Raw genomic sequence first — 20,584 nt, 5'->3', positions numbered from 1 at the left:
ATCTGTTATTGCATAGTGTAAAGATGGTAAGAATGTTGTCAGTGTTGGGAGGAAGGTAGATATGTTGTAGAATTTACTGGAAAACACTTGAGTGTGTGGCTTATAAATTTAAGAGTAACACTTCACACACACACAGGAATATAATATAGAACTCTCAGATCAGTTACAGGAAAGGAGTAGAGGAAAAGAAAGAGCAAACAGACTTGGTCAGTCCAACAGAGAGCAGGAAAAACGAAAAGGAAGAGCGAGAAAGAGAAACCCAGAACACTGAGAAAAAATATGGTAGAAATAAAATCAATTATATTCAAACTAAACAATCTAATGTGAAAATTGTTTAGTTTGTTGGATTAATAATATGTAGATGTTAAATAATATTCCCATACAATAGAGCTTCCCAGCATGTCCCAAGCCAAAACGTGAAGATGAATGAAATGCTCACCAGCTGACGAATGTACAAACAAAATGTAGTATATATCCATAAAATGAAGTAGTATTCAGTAACAATAAAGAATAAAGCATGAATACATGCTATAATGTGAATGATCATCAGAAATATTTTGCTAAGTTAAAGAAGCCAGTCTCAAAACAAACCCCCACATATTGCATGATTCCATTTGTATGAAATTTCCAGAGTTAGGAAACTATCAAGACAGAAAGTAGATTAGTGGGTGACCAGGGCTAGGCAAGTAAGGATGGGGAGTGAATATGATGAGTATGAGATTTCCTTCTGGGCTGATAAAAATATTTAAAATTACATTATGGCAATGGTAGCACAATTCCATGACTGTGCTAAAGACCATTGAGCTGTACACTTTAAATTGATGAATTTTATGGTTTGCACATTATATCCAATAAATCTGTTAAAAATACATTAGTGAAAAAAGAACTAATATAATTTACTGTACAAGAAAATAGTAAATGATTTAATAATCATCTCAATATGTTCTTAAAAAAACACTTGATTAAAGTGCATTTATTAGATATGTTTAAAAAATTTACAGCAATCATGAACTTAACCATAAAGTTTTGAGAAATTTTCCCTTCAGAACAGTAAGAGCACAAAGATGTCTGTTATCTTACTGAAGGTCTTTGTTAGAGAAATAAGGCAAAAATATAAAAATAGATAAAATATGTATAGGAAAAGAACAAATCTAACTTTGATTATTTCCAAATATTTCCATATATTCCAAATATGATTTATATAGAAAACACATAAGATAGGGGTGCCTGGATAGTTCAGTTGATTGAGCTTCCAACTCTTGATTTTAGCTCAGGTATGATCACATGGTTCTGAGATCAGATAGACCCCCATCAGGTTCTGTGCTAATAGTGCAAAGCCTGCTTGGGATTCTCTCTCTTCCTCTCTCTCTCTGCCCTTCCCCCGCTCACAGACATGCATGCTATCACTCTCTCAAAATAAATAAATAAACTTAAAAAAAGAAAATCCAGAAGATAACTAGAATTTATTAATGCATATAACAAAGTTGCCAGATATAAGTTTAAGAGAAAAACGCCAGGGTATTAATATATACAAATAACATACATGTAGAAAACATTACAGCAAACTAGTTAGCACTTATATTAGCATCTAGAAAATATCAAATTACATAAGAATAATTTTTTTATGTTTATTTATGGGAGAGAGAGATAGAGTGTGATGGGGGGGGGGTGCAGAGAGAGAGAGGGAGACACAGAATCTGAAGCAGATTCCAGGCTCTGAGCTGTCAGCACAGAGCCCGATGCAGGGTTCAAACCCACGAGCCATGAGATCATGATCTGAGCTGAACTTGGATGGTTAACCTACTGAGCCACCCAGGTGCCCCAGGAATAATTTTTAAAATTGACAACATCATTACATAGGAAACTACAGAGCTCTGCAATAAAATGTATTGGGAGAAATTTAAAAAACAGAGGAATAGACCATGTTCATATATCTTTAGTCTCATATTTTAAAGTTTATTTTGCAACAGTGGCTTTTAGATCTAGTTCAGTCCCAATGAGACTCAACTCAACAGATTTCTTCAGAAATGACAAACTGATCATACAGGTTATGAATACAAAGTGCTAGTATAGGGGCGCCTGGGTGGCTCAGTTGGTTAAGCGGCCGACTTCGGCTCAGGTCATGATCTCATGGTCCGTGAGTTTGAGCCCCGCGTTGGGCTCTGTGCTGACAGCTCAGAGCCTGGAGCCTGTTTCAGATTCTGTGTCTCCCTCTCTCTGACCCTCCCCCGTTCATGCTCTGTCTCTCTCTGTCTCAAAATAAATAAACGTTAAAAAAAATTTAAAAAAAAGTGCTAGTATAAGCCAAACACTTTTTTTTACTGTTTATTTATTTTTGAGAGAGAGAGAGAGAGAGAAAGAATGAGTGGGGGAGGAGCAGTGTGTGGGGGGGGGCAGAAGATATGAAGTGGGCTCTGTGCTGACAACAGAGAGCCCGATGTGGGGGCTTGACCCCATGAACCATGAGATCATGACCTGAGCCAAAACTGAACACTCACACGACTGAGCCACCCAGGCTCAGCCAAACACTTTCGATGAAAGCAAGTGCAAGATTTGCTCTACCAGATGTTAGGATGCATTATAAATTATACTAATAAGATAGTGTAGCATTGGCACAAGGATAGGCAAATGGACATGTGGAAGAAAATTGAGAGCCCAGAACTGGGGTTATGTTTGGAAGGACACTTGATTTAATAGAAAGGGGCACTGCACAATACAATGAGAAAGAGCCATCTTTTCAATAGATGGTACTGGTTCAAATGAATTCTATTTGTTAAAAAAGAAAGAAAGAAATAGGAAGGAAGGAGGGAAGGAAAGAAGGAAGATAGGGAGAGAAAAGAAATGACCCATCTTACAATGATACATAAATTGAGAGACAAATCAATAGTTTCTAAAAATTGATATAGGAGAATAATTCATGAGCCTGGGGTAAGGAAAGGTGTCTTTAAAAGATACATACACCACTAATCATTAAGAGATGAATAAAATGGACTATGTTAACATTAAGAATATGCTAATCAAAATACACCATTAAGTAAGTAAAAAGGTAAGCCACAGAGTGAAAGAAAATACCTTGAATATATATAGCTAAAAAAAGAAGGCATACTAAGAATTTTTAAAAATCTCCAAATCAGTAAGAAAAAGACAACCCAATATAAAAATAGGCAAAAGATTTGAACGGGAAGCCTTCTATCTCTCTCTGTGTCTGTCTCTCTCTGTCTCTGTCTGTCTCTGTCTCTGTCTGTCTGTCTCTCTCTCTCTCTCTCTCTCTCTCTCTCACACACACACACACACACACACACACACACACACACACAAATCCAAATGACTAAATTAACATATAAAAAGGAACTCAGCATTGGTGATGAGGAAAAAGCAAGTTATGTGCCACTACACACTCATCAGAGTGACTGTCATTTAAAAAGACAACATTACTAGGGTTTGCTGAGAGTGTGGAGAAAAAGGAATCCTTCTACCTTTGGCTAGAGCTACAAATTGGTGTGACAACTTTGGAAAAATACTTAGCATTCTCTCTTAAAGCTGATCTTTTGTATATCTTATGACACAGCAATTTTACTTCTAGGTGTATCCAGCAGAAAAATGTGTGTACACCAATAGAAATGTAAACAAATATTCATAGCATCATTATTCATTACAATCCTAAACTGGAAAAAAATATAAATGTCCACCAAGCAGTATTATAGATAAATAAGTGTTTTATAGTCATACAAAGAAATACTCTACAGAAATGGAAATGGAAGAATTGACATTACACCCAGCAACATGGATGAATTTCACAATTATAATAGTGGGGCGGGGGGGAAGTCAGATACAAAAGTGTATATATACTATGTAATTTAATTGGTACAGAGTCTTACAAAATAGCCAAAGCTAAGCTGTGCTGTTAGAAGGCAGGAGAGTGGTTTCCTTTGAGGAGTTTGGAAAGGAAAGTGGTGGGGAGTGGACGCGATGGAGGCTTCTGCAGGGTTTGCAAGGCTCTTTGTTGACCTAGTGACAGTTACCTAGCAGTTGGCTTTCATTGAACCGTACATTTATATTTTTGCACTATTCTCTTTTAAAAAATGTTTATTTATTTTGAGAGAGAGAGAGAGAGTGCATTCACATGAGTGGGTGAGGGACAGACAGTGAGGGAGAGAATCCTCTCTCTTACTTGAAGCTTGAACTCACAAACCCTGAGATCACAACCAGAACTGAAATCAAGAGCCAGAAGTTTAGCCAGCTGAGTTACCCAGGGGCCCCTATATTTTTTTCACTATTCATTATGTGTATGATATGTTTTAACATAAAAATTTTTGAAAATAAGCTATGCTGACACAATCATGGATCTTTTGGTGTGTGGATGGTGAGTTTACATATCTAACTGTATAAAAAATCTCCTCTCCAGCTAAAATACAGACCCAAAGTGCAGTAACTAAAATCACACAATGAAATTTTATGTGGGCATTCTCATGAATATTTTCAGTTTTCATATTGCTTTCTATCCTGCACGTTTTAATAGCAAATCAGTATACATTCCTCTTTTCATCAGTCTAAGATTTAAACAGGCATTCTTAGAATGGCTGGTTCATGCCAAGCTGTTCAAGAGGCTGCTATTGAGAAAGGAGCTGAATACCACCGCCTAGGCTTTTTAGCAGACAAGAACACAATCAAGGCAGTTTTTATCCTGTGCCAGCAAGATTGGCACCATGTTATTGGCTTTTGCCCCCTAAATAGGGCCATGAGAGCAAATACAGTCAAGGTTGTTTGTCACTAGCCTATCTGGAAGCTGTTGAACCTTAAAAATGTTCTGCATATTCATTAGTGATCATTGCTGCAGACAGGAGTTGAAGACAATCATGCAGATGAATGAGTACCTTCTAGTGACATTTTTTTGCACAGTTCACAGTCCATAAAATTATAAATAAAAACATCCTGGAAACAGCTGCATGATTTTTCTAGTCCTTCTTGGCTATTCTGTTTTCTTAAAGGTCTGAGCACAGTACATTCATGCTAATCATTTGTCTCTTGGGAAACATATCCTACCTGCCCACACATGTATTATTGACAGCACATTCCTCAGAAATGTTTAGGTGGATGCAGGTTACAGGTTTCTTTTCTTTTCTTTTCTCTTCTTTTCTTTTCTTTTCTTTGAACTTTTTGGCTCCTCTTAACGAGAAGTAGCTTCTGGATGGTGAAGAGTGGCTTATAGTTTTGGATACATTGTGTGAGTTTACTTAAGATTTAAGATAAAATTCTTTGCATTCTGGTGGTAATACTAATCTATTAACAGTAAAGTTATATGCATTAAATATTTAAGCCAGATGTAAAAAAGAGCTTTTGGGCAGTTGAAAAAAAAAACATTGGAATGGATCATGACAAAAGAGGGAAATATTTCTTATTTGGAAATCTTAGGAAATAAGATTTAGTCTCATCTGCATGGGATACTATAAGTGGAACACACTCCAGAAGACCCAAAAATAGTTCATTCTAAGCACTTAAATTATTTTTCACTGGGATGAGAGCAAATAGGTGACTTTAGACAAATGGTGGGCAGTTTATTACTGGAGTATAAGTACCTTTTGTAGTCCTAGATGAACTTATGACTCTTGCTGGAAAATCATTACAACTCATTACTCTAAGCCAGTGTTTGCCAAATATTCCTGATGAAAGATTTTACTTTGGGTGCTTTTTAAAAGCATATTATTCTGGACCCCTCCTGAATTTGAATCTCTAGATGACGTTCTAAAAATTGTTATTCATGTAACAAGCAATCGAAGAGATTTTTATGTTTGAACATGATGGGGACACATGACTTACCATTGAACCTTCAGCCTGGGATATTAAGAACATCAAGGGAATATTATGCCCCTATCTATCTCTCTATTAAATAGGGATGGGATAGAAATGTATGATTATACACAAAGGCAAAAAATTACAATTTCATTTGATAAATTATAAACTGACTTAAATAATAATTAATAACATTCACAGTCTGTTATATAGTGAGGGCCTGAATATGTGGCAAATTACTTTTTAAAAGATTTTACAGTTTAGGGGTCCTTGGGTGGCTCAGTCTGTTGTGTGTCTGACTTTGGATCAGGTCATGATCTCGTAGTTCGTGGGTTTGAGCCCTGCATTGGGCCTTGTGCTGACAGCTCAGAGCCTGGATCCTGCTTCAGATTCTGTGTCTCCCTCTCTCTCTGTCCCTCCCCTGCTCTTGCTGTCTCTCTCTCCTCAAAGATAAATGAACACTTAAATTTTTTTTCAAATAAAAGATTTTACAGTTTATAAAAAATAAATATATTTACCCACTTAGTTATCATAAAACCCTGTGATGTGTGTGTGCTATGATCAATCTCAATTTCTAAATAAGTCACTGGGAGTTCACAGAGATTAAGTGGCTTGATCTGGTGTCTCTTGCAAAGTTAAATTTCATCTGACTTTAGAATAATTTACATTGAAATTGATTTTCTACTCATGAATCTACTAGGAGCTGAGATTCTGAATTCCATGAACTAAATCTTTTCTACCAAACTCCTTTTAATGGAATGGTTTAAAGAAAACAATTTCTTGAAATAAAAGTCATCATTCTGAAGCAAAACATACCTACCATTTTTCTTTTTATAAAAGGATTATTTTTCAGCTGTTGTAGCTGTTGTTTTTGTACTAGAATCTAGTGTTCTAGAATCTAGAATTCTACCCAAAGTTCTCTAAGAAATTATTTGTTTTTGTCTTCCAGGCAAATCAAATATTCAACCTGATTATTTCATTTAAAGGCTAAAAGTGCACCCAGAGTCCCAGAAGGCTAATGGTGCCAGAATACAGTTTATCTTTCTATTAGCTGTTCTGTCAATTAGCATTAAATTCATTGTTAAGGCAAAAGCAGGATTGCAATAGAGCAAAGAAAAACAATGAAATGAATTCTACAGAAGACATCCTAATGGAGAATCCCCCCTTTAAAAAGGAGCACAAAATAAAAATTCACCAAGTATTCAGGGAAATTCATCACCATGATAGAGACACAAAAAAGAGGATAAACAAAAGTACTTAAACCTAAAGAAACAGTGGTTAGAACAAGAAGAAAAGGATTTCATTTTAGAATATATTTTATCACAAAGAGTTGCAAGAGGATATTGCTACCTAAACATTTATTAATTACATTACATGGATAATAAAAATTGGTCAGTCACTTAATAGCACAATAGATGAGCTAAGTAGAGGAGAATGGTCCTTGAAGCTGAAGAGTAAATTAATGCACTAAAAAAATTGATGTGAGGAATTTTTGCAGAATTCAGATCAAAAGAAAGGTGAAAAGTTTGAAAGCTAAAGTAATCTCATGTCTCAGGAGACTTCATATAATAGAAGATTCAGAAGAGAAGAGAGGTAAAAAGTAATATTAAATGAAAGAATTATTAAAAAAAATTTTTAGGGGTGACTGGTTGGCTCAGTTGGTTAAGTATCCGACTTTGGCTCAGGTCATGATCTCCCAGTTTGTGGGTTCAAGGCCCATGTCTGGCTCTGTGCTGACAGCCTGGAGCATGGAGCCTGTTTCAATTCTATGTCTCCCTCTCTCTGGCCTTCCTGTTCATGCTCTCTTTCTCTCTCTCTCAAAAACAAGTAAACATGAAAAGAATTAAAAAAATATTCTTAGAATTGGAGACAGTTGTCTCTTCAGAGTAAAAGCACATACCTCCTGCAAGCACTCAGCAGAATTCAGAGGAACCCATCCTAATGAAAGTTAGAACACCAAGGACAAAGACAAAATCTTAAAAGCTTCTGGAGAAGGAGACTAGAAGAGATTGTTTACTGGGAAATAATTGTCAAATTGAAATTACATTCAGTTCAAAATTCACTAGATTAACTACATGCAAGAGGACAATAAAAAAATGCATTTTAAGGTAAACAACTTTGGATTTATAATTCTATGTCTGAGTGTTCAATTATGTGAGAAAACTAGAGTCGTTTTTCCCATAGAATGATTCAGAAAGTAAATTACTTACAGATAGAGGTTGAATTAGAATCAGATGTTCTCCAACCTTTGAATGTGAATCCAAGAGGAAAAGGAAAGATTCCAAAAGCACTGTAAGGAACTTACTCAAAATTATTGTAAATTCTAAAGTATTGACTATAATAAATTTTTCTAAAATTAGCTGTTTAGTAAACAGCTGTTTATTAAATTTATTAAACATTTCTGGGTGGTAGCAAGATGGCAAATGGGATGATGAATGGGATGTAGCCTAATGTGCTACAAATCTTGACTTTTAGAGAAGCTATAATATGTCCACAGTTTAATGCCACCATTATTAGAAACAATGTAATTATAATTAATTATAAAGTAGTTTAAAAATTAAAGTTGTGGGGCGCCTGGGTGGCGCAGTCGGTTAAGCGTCCGACTTCAGCCAGGTCACGATCTCGCGGTCCGTGAGTTCGAGCCCCGCGTCGGGCTCTGGGCTGATGGCTCAGGGCCTGGAGCCTGTTTCCGATTCTGTGTCTCCCTCTCTCTCTGCCCCTCCCCCGTTCATGCTCTGTCTCTCTCTGTCCCAAAAATAAATAAAAAACGTTGAAAAAAAAATTAAAAAAAAAAAAATTAAAGTTGCTACCGGAAGAGAAATAGGTGTAACTTTTAACTGTTAGTAAAAAGAAACAAAGAAAAGTTGATTGTCTCAATAAAAGGCAATAAAAGTGAAATACAAATATTTAAAAACTTGATAAAGAGAGAACCATATACAGATTCACACACAAAAACTTGCAAACGTAGATGCAAAATTCTTAAAGCATTTGGAAAAAAAATCAAAGAATGAATGCATTGGAATTAAAATATGTCATGAGCATTATCCCAGAAATGTGAAATTGGTTCAAAAACACAAAAATTTGTCAGTGCACTACACAATAGTGAAATGGTAACTGCAAAAACCTTTTAAATAAATCTTAAGTGTCATTCTTTAGCAAACAAGTCCTATAAAGGTTGTTACCATTATCTGGATGAAGGTTCTTTCTAAAAATCTACAAAAATAAGTATTATGTTAATGATACATGAAGTTTTCCCACTGAAAAGAGGGTCACAAAGACGGACCATTATTGCCATTATCATTTACCAGGACGCCAGAGGCCCAGTCAGTGAAACAACAACAGTAGCAAATAACGATGTCACTGACAACTTGCAGAAGGTGACTGTCACATATACATTCCAGAGGGCCAGCTGACAAACTGTCAGAACTCATAAACCTAGTCAACAATGTGGTTAGATAAAATATCAACATATAGAAGTGATTACTTTCCTATATGTCAGCTTAACAAACTGGGGAATTCAATATTAATATTAAAGGTATTCATGTAAAAGTAAATTATAAAACTATTAGAAGACAATATAAAGAATGTATATTTGATCTTTATGTTGGGGAAACCCTTCTAAAATAAGTCACATAGGAAAAAGTTATGAAGGAAAAATTGACCTTAAAATTAAAATTTAAGTATAGCGAGAGACACCTTACAGTTTGAAATAAAAATATTTGCAACACAGACAAAAAATTATTAAGAATCTACAAAAGCTCATAAATAAATAAGGAAAAAAATAACCTTATGGGAAAAAAAATGAAGGAAAAAATTTGTATAAGTAATTCATGGGAGATGAAAGAAAAATAGCCAAAAAAATCTCATTCTCTGTGAGAATAGGTATATTCTTATGTTGTTATTATGATGCTTATGCATTTGTGTTTATATATATATATAATATGTATATTATATATATAAAACACTATATACTTTTACATACATATGAAAATATATAGTATTGTATATATATACATATATATGTATTTTATATATAGTGGTTAAATTATAAATACGTGTATATACACACACAAAAATCCATAAAGAGAGAAGGAAGGATGCAAACTCAGCTAATACTAGGTACCTATGAGGAGGAACCTGGAATTTAAGTTGGTTATCAACATTTTTTTAAAGCTTATTTATTTTGAGAGAGCGTGCGTGCATACATGTATGCATGTGGGGAGTGGCAGAGAGAAGGGGAAAGAGAATCCCAAGCAGGCTCCACACAGGGCTTGAACTCAAGAACCATGAGAACATGATCTGAGCCGAAATCGAGAGTCAGATGCTTAATCAACTGAGCCACCCGGGTGCCCCAATCTTACAATTTCTTAATTTTGCATAAGGAGTATATGTATTTTATGTGTTTGAAGTTATTTAAATTAACATATATAAAGTATTAAAAAAGGCAAAATGAATAGCTCATATCAATATTTTTTACCAAATTCCAAGCTCTAGATATTAGTAACTAAGCCCCTTCATATAACAGAGCAACCTGACCGGTGTTCATTTTGGAAAAACAGCTACAAACATTTAACTGAATGATCACTACTAAAGCACCAAGATTTTTATGCTGTGTATAGATGGCTGAAAGCACTTTATGTTCCATCTACTAGCTAACCCTCTCTCTTTGTCCCTTGAGGACTTTGTTTCACAAGATTGACGTTAATCTTCCAGGCCCCATTGACATTTTCCAGAATTTGTATTTTAATTAAAGCATGGGATAAATCTATAACTTCCTAAAACATTAATATCATCTGTTGAGAGCAATATAAAAAAGTATTTAATTCACTTTCAGAAGATTTTTAAGAGCATTTTTAAGGAGTGAATTTATGGAGTTCCTTTTACATAAGGAAGTGATGTTATAATGTTTGTAAAGCAGAGATAAAAGAATATTCAAAGTGTACTGCCATTTAGAAGGGATCACATTATGTTAGAAAAAGACCAGCATATTTTGGTAACAGACAATGATGATACCATAGTCTGAAGAAAATTTCTGAAGAGTCCTTTCCTAAAGAGAATTGATGGAAACCAAGCCTTGATGTCCATGAGTCATCCCCTTACACAGAAAACATCAGGCCCACAGCATGACCAGGCAAGGTGGTGAGACATAGCCACCCTGTTCTGTACTTCAGTGGCTCACTTATTTACTTGCCAGAAAGCTCTTCCACTAGAGGATTAGTACAAAAGAATAGAATTTCTTCACTCATAAGAGAGAACTGCCACAGAAGAGTAGTATACATAAACAAATGATATAATCAGAAGCTTTTCAACTTGATGGTGCTGTTGACGAGCCCTGCATGCCAGCAATTAGCTCCATTTTTCTTGCAGAGAAAATGGTTTCCCTGGCCCCCCACTTTGAAGTCAGCCTTATAACCTTTATGCTTAAAAAGCCTAGGATTTATCTAGAGTCCAAAATTTAAGACTTATAAAAAAATTGATTAAATTTAGTTTAACTTTCAAACCTTCAGTAACTTGAAAACATTTGTCCTGGATTAATTATTCAACTTTTCTCATCATTGTGCCAACTCTTTCAGACTGTTTTCACATATTCTTCATTATACACATTAAGAAAAATGATGGCACCATCTGCTATAACAAATCTATAATAAAGCATGTTTAAAAAGATGAAAATATAAGTGAAAACAGCACTAGACCATCCAGGTAGATAACTGTACTAAGAAAATAGAATTATGTGATTATTTTTCTCAGAATGACACCTGGCTCTGCATTTCCTGGTAGGCAAGGATCAAAGGGAAATAAGTAGATACATAATCATCATAATGTCTTAAAAAGACTGACTCAGAATAAAAAAATTTTGTTGAGAATTTTAAGAGAAAATCAGTTATTGAATTCTTATGTGAAAGAGAACAAGTACAACTTTTCAACTCAACTTCAAAATTACTTTTACCTGGGGTGCTTGGGTGGCTCAGTTGGTTAAGCATCTGACTTCAGCTCAGGTCATGATCTCAAGGTTCATGAGTTCAAGCCCCGCATCAGGCTCTGTGCTGACAGCTCAGAGGCTAAAGCCTGCTTCGGATTCTCCCTCTCTCTGCCCCTCCCTCTCTTGTGCTCTGTCTCTCTCTGTCTCTCAAAAACAAAGAAATAAAAAAAAAATTACTTTTACCTGTTTTACTAATGCTTGCCAGATGCTGATGTATCTTTTCTTTTTTCCCTTCTAAATGTTTCAAATATTTTCTCTCCTTGTTCCTTTTTTGATAGCAAGTGATACAGATTTGTTTTAAAAACAGAAAGCAAAAACAAATTAAATCTCTCATACTACCTTTGTAAAGTCAGAATTTCCCTCAACTTTTTGGAATATGGTGTTTCAGGCTTCTGCGATGAATATTTTATATAGTTGAGAATGTAATGAATATTTGTGTATTAATTTCTTATTAATATTATTTCATATGTAGTACAAAATATTAAAAAGGTGTTTGTTTATTATTTATATAATTGTATCAGGACTGCATTTGATCATTTCCTAAAGTTGAATATGTTGTGTCTATGATTTATTAGTAATAAACAATGCAATAATAAATGGTATTGGCATACATTTTAATCTTTTTTTTTAAATTTCAAGTTCATAAAACAGACATTAAAAATTAGAATTACTTGGTCAAAAGTTTTAGATGCTTTTCAAGCAACTAATAACTGAATTGTTTTTCATGAAAATTATATCAATTGAGACTATTATCTGCTGTGGTTGGGTGTGCCTTACTTCAATGTACCATTTCCAAAACTGGATATACTTATTGTTTTTTATCATTGCTAATTTTATGAGTTAAAATTGGATTACATTGATTTCATTTTCAAAGAAATGTTTATTAGTTATGTTGAACATTTGCTCAAATATCTATATTATGCATTTATTTTTGCTATTTTCCAACTACAGTAGGGCCCCCGAATCTGCAGGGGATATGTTCTAAGACCCCCAGTGCATTCCTGAAACCATGGATAGTAATGAATCCTAAATATATACTATGATTTTTCCTACACATACATATGTATATAAACTACACTAGGCACACTAAGAGATTAACACCAATAACTAATAATAAAGTGGAACAATTATAACAAAATACTGTTATAATGGTTAAATGAATGTGGTCTTTCTCTCAAAATATCTTCCTGTACTGTAGTCACCCTTCTTCCTGTGATGATGTGAGATGATAAAATGCCAACGTGTTCAGGTGAAGTGAAGTGAATGAAATGACAAAGGCTGCTACTGACATTCTGATGACAGTTAAGAAGGAGGATTGTTGGCATCTGGACTGTGGTTGTTTGGGGAACACTGAAACTGCAGAAAACGAAACCATGGATAAGGTGGGACTGCTGTACTTCTTCAACTGTGTTATTTTCCCATAACAGATAGAAGGGCTTTCATAATTATTTGTTAATTTGCATAGTCATTCACATAAGCAAAATAATGCTTTGTCAAAATATTTATAAATTTTTTACGTTGTGATTTTAATTGCATATTGTTGTAGATATATTCCTTAAACTTCTGTAATTGGCTTTTCCTTTCTTTCAGAGTAATCAGCTCACTTGATGTATGGTTTTTTCATTTTTAAATATGTCAAACCTTTCTTTTGGCTTCTGTCAATTTTTGTTAATAGTTCATAAATACATATAAGATAATTTTTTCTCCATGAAGTAAATGATTTTTCCTAATTTGGTTTCGGGTCAAAAAAATTATTCTGATGTGGATACTGGCTGGATGAGTACATTGGGTGAGTAATGTTTAATTACAATAATTGTGTTATGTAATGGAATAGACTGATTTATTTTGCATCTGTTTTATTTTTTATTTTTTAATTAAATAATATAAATAAGATTATTTTTATTATGTTTTCTAAAAATAGGTTAGTAGTCTAATACTTAATGGGTAAACAGCAGTATGTATGCAGTTATTGCAGTCAGCTACTTGATTTTTATTTATTTTTTGTCAATTGTTAAATAGAATATATTTATTTGGAGATCATAGTATGACCTCAGGCCTGTTAAATGCACAGTTCTCAGTGAGAAGTAACATGTTGCCTTCTAAAGACTGAAGGCAATATTACATGTTAATAGGTTTTGTCTTCATTCAATATTCATATATCACTATTTTTAGAAATTAGACCTTTAAAAATATTCTGTTTACAAATGAACACCTTTAAAATTAGACTCCAACACTTCTCTTCAAGGTGTATGAAACATTCCAGAAGAAAATGCCTTAAATATAATTATTCAACCTTTGACAGCAACTGAGTGGAAATTTTCAGCATTCAAGTTATGAAGTGTCAGTGATTAGCTCTGGATGAGAGGAACATTATAGACTCTGAACTCTTAAGGTCAATAAATATCCAAAAACAAATTTGGAGTAATTATGTTTTCGCTGTGCATTCCCCTATAATTCTAAGTGGAGATGTCAGCTTCATACACCTGATGATCTTGCTGGAGTTGCATGCTTATTGTAATATTTAAAGTTTCCTAAAACTTTTGCATGTAGCTGTATGAAATTTGTTTATTAAAAAAAGAGTCATAATCCTTATTTCTAAAGCTTCTCAGAAAGAGTGGAAATGCTGTTGATAATTTGAGTATTACAGGTACCATGAGCAATGAGATATTATAGCATTTGAAGCATCTTAATGTAGCAGAATGTATAATGGGAAGAGAACTCTACTGGAAGTTATAAGACTGAATTGGAACTTAAACAAGTTATTGAAATTATCCCTGCCCTATTATATTTGCTTATTAAGTAGGGGTGTTTGGTATAGGAGCCCTAAATCCTCTTTTTAGCATTAAAATCAGACAAAAATATTTGCATATCAAATGTAGATTATTAAGGTACAAAACTTGAGATATTATGACACCTTGAATTTTAGAGGCATATAAGTAGGGACATTTCTGTTTTCCTTTAGTAATATGTGTGGCAAATTGTGTTTTCCCCAGATGGTTGCAACAAGTTCTCCCATTCTACCTACACTTCTTATAATATGTGATAGGTATTTCTTCCATTGAAACTTTGGAGAAAGTGGGGAGGGTTGTGTGTTATTTTTCCTTGAGTTTGGGCATACCTGTAATTAAGGCAGAAGTCAGAATATGTGACTCTCCACAGCTAAGCCATTAAAGGCAATGCAGCTTATTCCATGAACACAATCACCATGCTGTGAGATGAAAGACCATACAGAGAGTATACATTTGGGTGTTTTGACTGGTAACCCCAGGCAGGGTCTCAACTGATAGCCAGGATCTGCCTTCAAGTCACCTGCAGCCTTTGAGCCTTCCCAGCTGAGACTCTGATCATTGTGAAGCAGAGGAAAGTCATCTGCTCCATTCCCTGTCCAAATTTCTGATAGGCAGAAACTGTGAGACGTAATAAAATAACTGTTAGGTGTTGGAATGAATTGTTGCCCAGCAACAGAAAACCAGAACAGATTTGGGTGCTGGGAATGGGGAGCTAAACAATTAAAACACACAGATTTGGGTGCTGGGGTTTTGGCTTTGGATGGTAGGTGGGAGCTGGAAGGACATTGAGAAGACTGTTGGTGAAATCCTAAAAGGCCTTGAGGAAAAAGTTAGGAAATGCCTAAAGATGAGTTCAGTGGACACCTACAGGGCTAGAAGGAAGCTATTGGTGAAGGCTTAAAGGAAAGTAGGGAAATGGTATTGGAGAGTAGAAGTGGAGGAACAATGATCATGCAGTGGTGAAAGTTTGGTGACACTTTCATCTGCAATATACAGGAAATAGTATTTGTATCTAATATATTCAGTGATTTGTGTCTAATATATTCAGTGATTTTTCCAGGAAAAATATTGAAAGTGCCACTGAACTTTTTGGCACCTGTGACAAAATATGAGAGCAGGGGAATGTGCTCAAGAAGAGACTGTTAAGTATAAAAGAGCCAGGACGTGCATACAGATAAAACTGTTTTTTATTCCCACCTCTACAAATGACAAATGATTCTAAAGTTAAGAAAAGTCTTCTTAGTGGAGGTCAAATCTGGTTTATGGTCAGGAAAACTTGGTCAGAAGAAAGAACCAAGAGTATGACTATATAATGTTTTTTAAAGACCTCAGGAAGATCTGAGGTGCCTCACAGACTCTTTTAGAGTGACTGAAGTCTGTCTCCGGAAGTTACAGATGTGCCTCATAGATCTCTGTTAACTAATATGGCTTCCAAGATTCTTACATACGTTGCACCACAGCAACATTTTATAGAAACTGAGATAAAGAAGAGCTCATCTAGAAGAGAATTATGCTTATGGCATCTGCCTGATGACATGAACACCAAAAAGATTCATAGAAAATCCCACAGAATTTTTAAGAGGATTGTTTTCATGGTAGCACCACCAACTTGGACTAAAAAGGACAGAAAGAGGTTTTTGTTTTTTTTTTTTTAATTTTTATTTATTTATTTTTTTAAGGCTTTTGGTCTCTTTTCCCCCAACTTCTCCTAACAAAACACATCTTGAGAAAACTACTTTGCTGCAAATGTTGGCTGACAAATACATACAAGGAAAGATAATTCAGAGGGCAGAACCAAGAGTCATAGGGGATCCTTCCTGGGGAGCAATATCGTGTTTTAATCAAAGAACTGGCAATCTGTATTGGGATGGATTTCAAAATTGCAATTAACTGGTGACTGTGGTATGCCTCCTATTTTCTCCCTTTTTGAATGGGAGTTTAGAGTGTTTGTCTTGTGTCTTGACTGTTCCACTATTGCTACCTAAGCCATTTATAGGAAAGATACTTCTCTGGTAATCTATTATTATTGTATAACTTGTCTTCTTAGGTCATAGGTCTTAGGCTCAAGAGGAAGGGTGCTTAAGGAACTGTACTGGAGAAATCTCAAGAAGGAACCTCATCCACTTGATTTACACATTCTTATAGACTTTGAGCTGTTGCTGTAATGGAATGAGACTTGGCAGTCTTGATGGTGGGAATGGAGGTGTTTTGTATCTTTGAGAGATTATGAATTACTATGGCTAGAGGGTAGACTATAGCAGATTGTATTTGCCATGTTGACCACAACAGTAAGATCTCCCATCCTTTATGCTTTGCACACAATGTGGTGTTAATGCTCTTCTGAGAGTTTGTGTGGACCTGTGACTATGGTGGCAGTGAACCCCTATGACTCCTGAATCTAGGTAACAAATGGTTACCACCAGTAACCTTCTGGCTTCTGCCAGTTCTTCCTGGGATGCATATTCTTAGAAATCACTCATTATGTTATAAAGAGACAAGGGAACCATGAGAGATTTTTGGTAAGCGTTTTGGCAGGTAGCCCCAAATAAACCCACTGACTGGGCCCCAGTCAGTAGCGACAACCTCCAGATGGATGAATGAATGAGTATTTAGGTGATTTTAGCCACCAGCCATCTGGTCACTTCTAGTCCTCAAATCTTCTCAGCTGAGACTTGAAACATCCTAAAGAAGACACAAGTTGTTCCCACTGTGCCCTGGTTGAATATCTGAGTCACAAAGACCGTGAGAGGGAATTGAATGATTGTTGTGGTTTTTAGCCACAAGGTTCTGGGGGAATTTGTTATGTAACCATGGATAACTGGCAGGACGTCTTTTATATAAATGATTTAGGAAACAAATACTTCCTTTGTATCCATACTCTATATACATGAGTTTAAGTCATGGGGCTTATGATCCAGTACATTTAAAAATAACAATTGCACAATCAAAATGTATCCTCTGATTGAATTTCAATAATTATTTCTCAGTGTATTCTGAACAGTGGTCATATAACATTGAAATAGAGTTTTTCTTAGACAGTGTCTTTAATCTTGTCATTCACCAAACTCTTTTTGAGCACCTACTGTATTCCAGACTGGCATTAAGTTCCAGGGATACAGAGATCAAGACTCTGGTCTTATTCTTCGAGAACTCATAAAGCTTTCTCAGACTAGAAAACTTCTGTCTAGTTATCAGAATACTGTGTTTTCTTGATCCAGAGTTTATTTCTTTGATCAATCAAATTTATATTTTTCTAGTAGCTATAACCTACTATATCCGTGTTTTGAGTAGAGCTTTTCTCCAATTGTCCAGCATATCAAGGTTTAGAAATGGTAGTTCTCCATTTTCTGTTATATCTCAGGATAGCACAATTTTTTTGATTTGGTTATTCAAAATATGTTAATTCAACACCTACTGTACATTATTCCTGGATTCTTAGGGATAAAGCAGTAAAAGAGATTAATAATCTGTCCCTTGTAGAACTCAGCCAGTTGGGGGATGCAGACAAGTAAGCAATTCCAGTACTGCCATAATACGACAAGATATGATCAGACTATGGATGGGGACACTTGACTCATTTGGGGAATGAAGAAAGTCTCCTTGGAGGATCTACTCCCACAATCATGAGATATTTTATGATCCCCAGGTTTTATAGAACTCCCTCCCTTTATTCCTTTCTTAACTGTCCTATGTTTCAGGGTTTTAAACAATTGGAATACACAGCTGGAATTCTATATTCTGGCCTTCCCTTTGGAACCAGATCCTCTGATTCATAATTAGCAAATAATTGTAGACTTTTACTCTTATGACACATGGATTTAGCCTAGGCCTTAACTCCCATTTTTACAAGACCTCAGGAAGATATATACAAATAGAGACCCATTTGCCATATGTCTAAATATTTAAATGTTACAAATTAAGCCAACAAACTGCTAATAAGTATTCTATCCTTCTTCTTAGACAAGTATACTTTTATGATTACCTCTTCTGGAAAACCAAGTTCAAATTTGAATGATTGGACTCTTCCATCTACATCTTCTACAAAATGTCATTCTTAACCATATCTCAGGTCAAGCTTGTTCAAACCAGTTTATACACTCTTAGGAGTACAGACCCTGGGAAGTGACTTGTTCCAGTCTTGAATGAAGCTTGGGCCATTTGGGAAGTACATAGTAGGGTTCTAGGTACACAGAGAATGGCCCAACAGTGGGGGCATAGATTTGGTTGGGCCTGGCCCTATGGCTTCAGAGACTTCTCACCTTGTTGTAGAGAGTGAATGGGGGAAAACAAGAGCAATGTCCTCTTTCCGTGGTACAAGGGTGGTACGTATTATGTTAAAAAAAACAAAACAAAACATATCTTAATTATATTCCAATGGATGAGATTTGGGCTCTATCTTCATCAGCTTTTGAAGTGAAATTTTAGGTACTTGAACCTTAAGTCTAGGAGGCAAGTGGGTGACCAAGGAAAGAAGTGTTGCTGGGATAAATGTCCTCAGTTGTTAGGTCTTAGTGATAGATAAGGGTAGTCTCATAGTCTACTTATCTTTCCTACAACTCCTTGTCCATTGAAGAGTGAGGAGAACTCTTCAGACATGTTGATTTTCCTTAGCTTACCTACCAGACTTTTAGGGTCTTTAAAAAGTCTAGAGGTGAGATCTAAGTGATAAGAATGTGCCAGATCATTACCAATTGTTAGGTTCAGGAAACAGAGAGTTCAGGCAGTCATCTCAGGAAAGGAACAAAAACAGAGTAGATAGTCCTTCCATATATGAAAGATAGTTCTAGATGTTTTCATCTCAACTGCATAAAATTAAGTCCTCAGGCATGTAGTGTACCAGAATAAATTGTCTTGACAAGCAGTTGTTTATTATAAATTTTGCAACTTTTTATTCAGATGCCTTCAGTTTCATTAAATTAAACATTGAGATAAGAATCCACAGCTGAAGATGAATATTCCAGTATGAGTCTTATGGAGGTAAAATAAATTTAGTGTTTTCACATTCCTATTAGCATATTTTAAGACCTGCCTCGGGAAAGTGCTTGCCTGGCAGTGAGCTGAGCACACTGCAACCTTTGATTTTCAGATCATTTTAAGGGGCATGTCAAAATCAATCATGGAATTACTCAAAAAACCATGGGTGCAAGGAGAGATTTCTTACTTGGACTTCAGAAGCCTTTTTGTGGCTCAGAATTTTCTAATGTGACCTTCACGATGCTCTGAGACTTAGGAAACAGTGTTAGTGCCAGTAGAGACTAGGTTGAGAGCGATAACAATAACAATATCAACAGTAATAAAAACAAAAATGATATCTCTTCCAGCTAGGGAGTTATCAGTATTGTCAACCCTTGTTCAACAAGAAAAAGTAACCCCCACTTTGGGTATAAGTGAGAACTGAGTGGAGCACCTGGATATCTACCTCCATTTGGCATAAAAAGTCATTGCCTCTCTCAAGTCATTGCTTGAGTTGTTTCAGAGAAAGCCAGTTAAAGCAGAAGCCTTGCACGAGATAAAGCATCTTATAATACCCACAATTTCCAGATTTCAATAAAAAATCATTAATTGTACTGGGAACAAGAAAGATCTCAAATTGAAAGAAGGAAGACAATCAGTAGATGCCAAATACCAGGCAGACAGAGATTTTAGAATTATCTGAAAAAAAAGTTTAAAGCAGCCATCATGAAAATGCTTTAGTGAGGAGTTCATAACTCAAAAAAAAAAGTCTCAGAAAAGATATACAAGATATAAAGAAGAACCACGTGGAAATTTTAGAACTTAAAATATAGTAACCAAACCAACAACAACAACAAAAGCAGAACAAGCATGATAGTTTGGCTCAACAGCAGAATGGTGGGAAAAGACAAAGAGTCAGTGAACTTCAAGAAAGAACAATAGAAATTACCCAATCTGAAAAAAATGAAAAAAAAATAGGCTGAAAAAAAAAATAGCAGAGCCTCAGGGACCTGTGGAACTGTAACAAAATAAATCTAATAATTTGTGTTATCCGGTGGAGGGATAGACACAT

Source organism: Herpailurus yagouaroundi, unplaced genomic scaffold (genome assembly GCF_014898765.1).
Source record: "Herpailurus yagouaroundi ecotype Mexico unplaced genomic scaffold, PumYag 162, whole genome shotgun sequence".
NCBI lineage: Eukaryota > Metazoa > Chordata > Mammalia > Carnivora > Felidae > Herpailurus > Herpailurus yagouaroundi.
The sequence above is the reverse complement of the archived record's forward strand: the minus strand, read 5'-3'. Positions refer to the sequence as shown.